The sequence below is a fragment of the Chiloscyllium plagiosum genome, chromosome 47 (genome assembly GCF_004010195.1).
Source record: "Chiloscyllium plagiosum isolate BGI_BamShark_2017 chromosome 47, ASM401019v2, whole genome shotgun sequence".
NCBI lineage: Eukaryota > Metazoa > Chordata > Chondrichthyes > Orectolobiformes > Hemiscylliidae > Chiloscyllium > Chiloscyllium plagiosum.
Window position 1 is genome coordinate 9,380,535 of NC_057756.1, and position 8,766 is coordinate 9,389,300.

The 8,766-nt window shown below is 50.8% G+C and overlaps 1 protein-coding gene across 2 annotated transcripts in view; it reads right to left on the minus strand.

The window, feature by feature from the left end:
- Positions 1-6,297: 6,297 nt before the first annotated feature.
- The window catches only part of si:ch211-79k12.1 (uncharacterized protein LOC568891 homolog), a 28,738-nt gene continuing 26,269 nt past the window's right edge, over positions 6,298-8,766 (minus strand). For both annotated transcript variants that reach the window (XM_043683283.1, XM_043683284.1), the window contains one exon: positions 6,298-6,490. The gene's annotated coding sequence lies outside the window, so the exon portion shown is untranslated. The remainder of the gene's footprint in view (positions 6,491-8,766) is intronic.

An 8,766-nucleotide genomic window follows, 5' to 3' on the forward strand; every position in this document is an offset into this window, starting at 1 on the left:
TGAGAGAGTGAATCAGCTTAAAGATTCGATCGATATGTTTTAGTCAATGTATCAGATGACAGATTGGTCTTGTCCCATCTCATTACCTACTAGGCTGTGCAGATAATAACATGATTTACAGCTGAGGAGGGATGTTTCCAAAGATTTTCATCGCACAGTTAGCAGGTCCAATGCAAGAGTGCTGAATTTCAACGGGAGGGAGGATTGTTTGATATAGAGTCATAGAGATGTACAGCACGGAAACAGACCCTTCGGTCCAACCCGTCCATGCCGACCAGATATCCCAACCCAATCTAGTCCTACCTGCCAGCATAGCCCCCCAAACCCTTCCTATTCATATACCCATCCAAATGCCTTTTAAATGTTGCAATTGTACCAGCCTCTACCACTTCCTCTGGCAGCTCATTCCATACACGTACCACCCTCTGTGTGAAAAGGTTGCCCCTTAGGTCACTTTTATATCTTTCCCCTCTCACCCTGAACCTATGCCCCTCTAGTTCTGGACTCCCCGACCCCAAGGAAAAGACTTTGTCTATTTACACTATCCATGCCCCTCATAATTTTGTAAACCTCTATAAGGTCACCCCTCAGCCTCCGACGCTCCAGGGAAAACAGCCCCAGCCTGTTCACCATCTCCCTGTAGCTCAATTCATGTTGGCTCTGACTGGGCAAGTCTTGCTGGTGTCACCTGCTATCTTAAAGTAAAGCGTTCCAATCAAACCTTTCACAAGCCAAAATGACATAAAGTGAAGACGCATTAATTTATACGGGAAAAATATTTCACCTTTTTTCGTAAAAGCAAAAATCCTCTTTTGAGTTAGCAAACACAGGTACAAACGCAGGTCTTCCATAAAGGCAAAGTGGTATAAGGCGAACCTTCAGAGAGCAGGGGATATCTGTATAGACTCCCCTAAACCTCAAGCACAGAAGGACTCAGACTTCCAATTTGCCTTACCCAGCTCCCTCCATACAACTGCTTCTCTCATCCCGTTACAAGTGAACGTTACAAGCCCAAACCGATTCTCCCGGGGGGGGGGGTTCCTGTAGGTATCGACACACCCGAGATTGTTTGGCAAGTCCTCCTCTCCGATTTTGGAATCAGACCGAAGAGCAGCAGTCGTCACGTTTTGGGAACTAGCGAGGGCGGGGCGGTGAGAGTGTGCTCTGCGATTGTGCAGATTGTGAACACTCACGGGAACATCTGACTCATCCCTTTGGAATCGTGTGACCTCCCTGGGACTTGCACACAATGTTCCTCAATTTCCTAATAGGCAGAGCGTCTCTGTGGACTGACTGTAGAATCTTGTTCAGAGGATACCCAGAGCTTGGGGAGTACCACAGCTCCCTGGTCACTTTCTTTTGGACAACGGGAGACAGTGAGGACAGCAGATGCTGGAGATCAGAGCTGAAAATGTGTTACTGGAAAAGCGCAGCAGGTCAGGCAGCATCCAAGGAGCAGGAGAATCGACGTTTCGGGCATGAGCCCTTCTTCAGGATTCATTCCTAGGAAGGGCTCATGCCCGAAACGTCGATTCTCCTGCTCCTTGGATGCTGCCTGACCTGCTGCGCTTTTCCAGCAACACATTTTCAGCTTCTTTTTGACAGCCCCAGGTCTTAACTTGCCACGGTGACCCAGTGGTTAGCACTACTGCCTCACAAACGCCAGGCACCCCAGTTCAACTCCAGTCTCGGGCAACTGTCTGTGTGGAGTTTGCACATTCTCCCCATGTCTGCGTGGGTTTCCTCCAGTTTCCTTCCCACAGTCCAAAGATGTGCAGGTTAGGGTGGATTGGCCATGCTAAATTACCCATAGTGCCCAGGGATGTGTAGGTTAGGGTGGATTGGCCATGCTAAATGACCCATCGTGCTCAGGGATGTGTAGGTTAGGGTGGATTGGCCATGCTAAATTGTCCCATAGTGCCCAGGGATGTGTAGGTTAGGGTGGATTGGCCATGTAAAATTACCCATAGTGCTCAGGGATGTGTAGGTTGGGTGCATTCGTCAGGAGTAAACGTAGGGGAATGGGTCTGGGTGGGTTATTCTTCAGAGGGTAGGTCTGGACTTGTTGGGCTGAAGGTCCTGTTTCCATACTATAGGGACTCTGTATAAAAAAACTAATCTGCACCATTTTCTAGTGCGGTGTAAATTGCAGTTCCCTTTGAAATTTGGCATTCTTGCAACTTGGTCCTGATGCGAGGCAAAAACCATCGGTGTCGTGTCACTGTTTCTAGCGAGAACCACCTTTTCTCCAACTGGCTGTACCTTTTCCCATCCTCTACCCATGTTGTAACAGGGTGTTGTATCTTTAGATTGAAGATTTGGTTTGATTGGCCAGCATGTTGATTTATGATCACTGGTACCATCTTCTGCCCTGGGGAAAGTGGGCCGTGTTGGACCAGTCGAGAAAGGGTTAATTTTCTGTCGTCGTACATTTGGGGCTGTTTCCGCTCCACCACCCTCACCCCATCCCCTCACAACATGGTTAGGGGTAGAAGGGGTGGCGTTTGTGGGCGAACGCCAATCTTTGGGTAAGAGTCTGACCACTTCAGACTGAGGTCGGGAGATTTCTCACAACCGAGGGATGAGGGGGAAAGTGGAGGGGGCAGGGTTAGAAGATCAGCCATGATTAGATTAGATTCCCCACAGTGTGGAAACAGGCCCTTCAGCCCAGCAAGTCCACACCGACCCTCCAAAGGCTAACCCACCCAGACCCATTCTCCTACATTAAGCCCTGACTATTGAACCCAATACTACGGGCAATTTAGATTAGATTAGATTAGATTACTTAGATTAGATTAGATTACTTACAGTGTGGAAACAGGCCCTTCGGCCCAACAAGTCCACACCGACCCGCCAAAGCGCAACCCACCCATACCCCTACATTTACCCCTTTAACCTAACACTACGGGCAATTTAGCATGCCAATTCACCTGACCCGCACATCTTTGGACTGTGGGAGGAAACCGGAGCACCCGGAGGAAACCCACGCAGACACGGGGAGAATGTGCAAATTGAACCCGGGTCTACAGGCGCTGTGAGGCAGCAGTGCTAACCACTGGGCCACCGTGCCGCAATTTAGGGAGAATGTGCAAGCTCGCACAGATAGTTGCCCAAGATGGGAATCAAACCCCGGTCCCTGATGCTGTGAGGCAGCAATGCTAACCACTGAGCCACTGTGCTGCCCATGATCTTGGAGAATGGGGATAGGAGACTTGAAGGGCCAAAAAGCCTCTAACCCTAATCAGTGGTGGGATTTTGTCATTGTAACTTGTGAAGGAGGCGATTGTTTTCAGGAAATGCTATGGGATCTTCCTACGCATCTCCTTTACCCATGGCCCATTGGAGCAAGTCGATCGTTCACACACATGCACACACCGCCACGATCTTTTCCAGGGAGTCTCCTTAACAAACCGCTCAGGAGGAAAAAACCTGGGATCATTTCTGCAGAGGGTTAGTCGATACAAGATCCTTGAGAGCGATAGGTTTCCAGTTACCCAATGGGGGATGAAGGGTGTATCTGGTCGGCATTCAGTCATGGATCAGTCGCAATCTTATTAGATGATAGGGATGGCTAGGAGAGGCTGAATGGCCTCCTCCTATGCTCGTTTGACAGTTGCTTGGCTCGAAGGGCTCTCCTAGCGCAGTGGTAGTGTCCCAAACTCTGGGCCAGGAGGAAATGGTTGGCTCTAATGAGAGAGAGAGCAACTCTAATGAGAGAAAGAGAGAAACAGAGAGCAGCCCCCTTCCTCACGGTGGGCGACATCACGGTTAGCACTGCTGCCTCACGGCGCCAGGAAGCCGGGTTCGATTCCAGCCTCGGGCAACTGTCTGTCGGGCAAATTCTCCCCCAATCTGCATGGGTTTCCTTCTGATGCACCGGGTTCCTCGCACAGTCCAAAGATGTGCAGGTTAGGGTGAATTGGCCATGGGAATTGTCCCATAGTGCCCAGGGATGTGCAGGTTAGGGTGAATTGGCCATGCTAAATTGTCCCATAGTGTCCAGGGATGTGCAGGTTAGGGTGGATTGGCCATGCTAAATTGTCCCATAGTGTCCAGGGATGTGTGGGTTAGGGTGGATTGGCCATGCTAAATTACCCATAGTGCCCAGGGATGTGCAGGTTAGGGTAGATTGGCCATGCTAAATTTCCCATAGTGGCCCAGGGATGTGTTGGTTAGGGTGGATTGGCCATGCTAAATTACCCATAGTGCCCAGGGATGTGTAGGTTAGGGTGGATTGGCCATGCTAAATTACCCATAGTGCCCAGGGATGTGCAGGTTAGGGTAGATTGGCCATGCTAAATTGTCCCATAGTGTTAGGTGCATTAGTCAGAGGTAAATGGTGGGAAATGGGTCTGGGTGAGTTACTCTTTGGAGGGTCGGTGTGGATCTGTTGGGCCAAATGGCCTGTTTCCACCCTGTAAGGAATCTAATCCTCCAATGAGGTAGAGTAGGCTTGCCGAGGTGGTAACTGAGGGCTGAGGATGCTGGCTGTGTTTGAAATCCCACCCCAAGTGGATTCACAATCCAAATTTTCTCCAGCAGTGCTGCCATCTGGTGGCAGCGTTTGCCTCACGCGATGCCGCTCCCTAGTGGTCAAATGACGTCATTGCCACTCCCAGATTTTACACCAGTTCACCCTCCCATTGGATTCCATTCAGCCAGTGCAGAGTGATGCCAACAGCGTGGGTTCGAATCCCGCAGTGGAGTTGGTAACACTGAAGGCCTCCCCTCCTCAACATCTTCCCTTGCGTGAGGTGCAGTTAAACCTCCCCTAATCATCTCTCTCTCTGATGAGAGAACAGCCCTATGGTCTGGCAGGGGGTGTGTCAGTTTGCTGGGTGAGGGTGGGCCGAGAGGTGTTGTCGCTGGACAATTCATCCAGGGACCCAGGTTCAAATCCCGCCATGGCAGACGGTGGAATTCCAATCCAATAAAAATCAGGAGTTAAGGGTCAGATGGTGGCTACGAATCCATGGCCGATTGGTGGTGGGAAACCCCAAATGGTTCACTAATGCCCTTGAGGGAAGGAAATCTGTCATCCTTACCTGGTCTGGCCTCCATGTGACTCCAGACCCACAGCCTCTGTGCAATTAGGAATGGGCAATAAATGCTGGTCCATTTGTGAATGAATGTATGGGGAAAACAAATCAGTGACCCTAACTTTTTTCTTTAATTTGACCCCAACAATTCCTACACTGGCTGAAGTTTCCTTGTCAGTCCGCTTCCCTTGCCTGAAGGTGCAGAGACCATCAGAGTAAACCATCATCAAGTCTCTCTCTAACGGGAGTTAAAACTACAGCAAATTTTTTTCTCTCTTTTTCTTTCTCTTCTCAATTATTCTTTTTCTTTTCCCCCCCACACTCCCGCCTAACTGTGGTAGTGCTTATTTTTTCCCCAGCACCCATGTTGTGTGTGTGCAGGTGTGAGACACAGTGAGAGACACAAGGTGTACGAATTTTTATTCAATTGGGTAGGGGCTAAATCAAAATAGAATTGGAGGGAGAAATGATGCACTCCACTCCCTGCGGCGCCCACCTCTCCCTGAACAACTCCAGGGTGTTGGTCGACGCCGCGTGCTCCTTCTCCAAGGACACCCGGGCTCTAACGTAACCGCGGAAGAGGGGCAGGCAGTCGGCCCTAATGACCCCCTCCACGGCCCGCTGCCTGGACCTGTTGGTGGCCAGTTTGGCCAGGCCCAGGAGCAGGCCCACGAGGAGGTCTTCAGACCTGCCCTCCTTCCTCCGTACCGGGTGCCCAAAGATCAGGAGCGTGGGACTGAAGTGCAGCCAAAAACAGAGGAGAAGGGTTTTAAGGGAATCAAAAAGGGAGTGCAAACGCCCACACCCAATATACACGTGGTCCACGGACTCCACAGCGCCACAGAACAAGCAGTTGGGCTGGGAGTCCGTGAACCACTGCAATCTGCGGTTGCAGGGGACCGCCGCGTGCAGCACCCTCCACCCCAGATCCCCGAGAGAAAGGGGGAGGACTCCCGCGTAGAGAGCCCTCCACTGGGGATCCCCACCGCCCTGTGGCAAGTGGGCACGCCAAGGTGTGTCCGGGCGGTGGATGAGGGAGAAGAGGTGGACGGTGTGCAGCAGCACTTTACCTGTATATTCATCCGGAATAAATGTTGCAGGGAATTCAGCGGGCGGGGCTGGGAAAGTCCTGGGGTTTGGCTGCCATTTTCCTTCTTTTCTCAAACATTTAACACGTGAACATTTGGGAACTTAACATTCATCCGTGCCAACTCCCGAGGTGTATCTATCTCAGGATTTTTGTGGCGTTCTTAATCCGAAACAGGGAGAGGGCAAAGAGCGAGTTGCACAAAGCAAAGGCAAGGGTGGGTGGGGAAGGCAGGTGCTAATCTAACCCAGGATAAAACAGATCGAGTCTTCCAAATACGTGCACTAAAAACGCAGCGGACACTGTAGATCTGAAACAAACAAGCACAGGAATTGCTGAAGAAACTCAGCCACTCTGGCAGCATCTGTGGAGAGAGATAGAGAGAGAGAGAGAGAGAGCAGGGTTAGCGTTTCGGGGTCCAACAGGAGAGAGAAAAACAGAGTCCAGTCACGCTTCTTGCAAAATATCTTGCCTTATTAAGTTGGTGCATTATTCAGCCGTGTTTTTTTTTTCAAGTTTTGTCTCAGAAGCGGTGTGCGGTTTTAGGGAAATGTGGGAGACAGTAAGAATCCCTCTGTCTCTGAGCTTTCCAAACTTTGATTCCAGAGCTTCCTGGGCCGGTGGGAAGGTTTTGGAGGGGTGGGGGGAGGAAGCAAGAGCAGGAAAAGCTCAGCAGGTCTGGCAGAGAGAAATCAGAGTTAACGTTCAGTGACCCTTTTGGAAGAGGTTGGGTGGGGTAGGGGGGTGGGCGTTGTGTTCTCTCAATGAGCAAGGCTTTCACTTGAACCAGGTCAGGTGCTGATTTTATTTTCTTGCCTGTCACTTCAGGTTGCAAGCTTTCTGGGGAGCAGGGGTGGGGTTTGGAGGAAGGAGGGTGGGTGCTTTGGAGACAGGTTTAATTCTGTCAGACCTTAATTGCGACCCATTGGTAATAAGCCATGTATATTCTTACAAACCAGGGTCTTTGCTCGCAAATCCACTGGGACGCCTAGTGTGGAATTGCCCAAACAGAAGCGTTCTGCACAAACGATAACAACGAGCAGCTCAATAAGGAGTTGAACAAGTGCTTCTGATGCAGTCGGAAAGCCAGTACAGGAGCATCCAGAGTTGGGGGCACTGTGCCCGTAACTACTCAGCACATGAGCCTCAGAGAGGGACGTGCGGTGGCAGATTTGCCAGGACAGTGCTAGTGGGAGGTGAGGGTCTTCAGTTCATTGAAAGATGCCGGGACGAATCCCCTGGGAAAGGTTCAGGGGGAGGTGTGAATGGGAGTGTTCAGAAGTCACTGGGGGGTTGGTCAAGGGGGAAAATGCTACTCTCCTGGGGGGGGGGGTGGGAGGCAGAAGGGTCAGTCACCGGAGGTAGTTGGAGAGAATGAAGGGAATGGACGCAGCGGGTTAGTTGGGGGGTGGGTGGAGGAGAATTGGTTTGCTGTTGCAGCGAGTTGTTATATCTGGGAGCTGCTACCAGGAAGGGGGTAGGTGCAACAGTTAACTTTCAACCAAGGGAGCTCCTGGAAGGATGGAGGAGGCGGGAATGGCTGGGAGGTAGTAGGACTTATTGGAGAGGTCTCTCAAAGAGCTGTCACGGGCAGGATGGGCCGAATAGCCCTTTCTTTTCCTGGCTGGGTGAGTCCATCTGACGTGTACGCAAATGCATGACGTTACAGCTTCCTTCTAAGGATCTGAAATGTGTCTCCCAGCTCCCACACCCCTCTCTGAATTGTGTTGGGTTAAGGCTAGTGTGTTATAAAGCACATCCGTCCCTAGAGGCAGGGACTAAGGACAGTGAGAGCGAATCTCTTTAACATTTCTACCGCTTTGGAAAGTCTCACCTTCCAACCACTAATTCACCGAGTGATACTGTGTCGTGTAGCCCGCCTTGCTAACTCACTTTCCACAAATCAATAATGGCTTAAGAATACAGAAGATTTAATGGATTTCACTGCTACTGTATAATAGCACTTAGGTTTAACGTTAAGTGCGGGAGAATCTCCCCGACGCAATATGTTAATCTTTGTTTGTGGTACTCTAAATTATTTCACATGCTCGAAAGCCCAGGGACTGGCTGGGATGGAGTCAGTTCATTGTGTTTGAGGATTTGGGGCAGAGCTTGGTGCTAGATGTGGCAGTGCCAACTGTTAGACAACTCAGCTGAATTGCTTAAGTGGTGTGCTGTGTGCAGATACACAGTGTGCTCTGGGAACAGTGCCAGAGTCCCATCAGCTCTTTGAGTCTGTCTTTATTGGAGTGTCAAAGTCTGATACTGGACGGTCACTTGTTTGCCTTCCTAGCCTTGCCACTGAGAGGCAGTGTGAGGTGTGGGGGATATTTCTGCTGATGCTGGGTGGAGTCAACTCCCCCACCCTTCGCCCCCACCCCACATCCCAGCTTCCTTCCCCCAACATCATCACCGGCCACTGCACCCAACCAACCACCATAACCTCTGACCCCAGACCACCGCATACCAACTCTCACTGAACCCCATTACCTCCTGCCATTCGTTGTCCTGTACTGTCAACGCTTCAATCAATAAACCGTAATCCGTGTTTTCAAACCTCGTTCTCTCCCCCCATCTCTGTAACCCCTTCCAGCCCCTACACCCCCTCCCTATCTCTGTAACCTCCTCCAGCCCCTACAT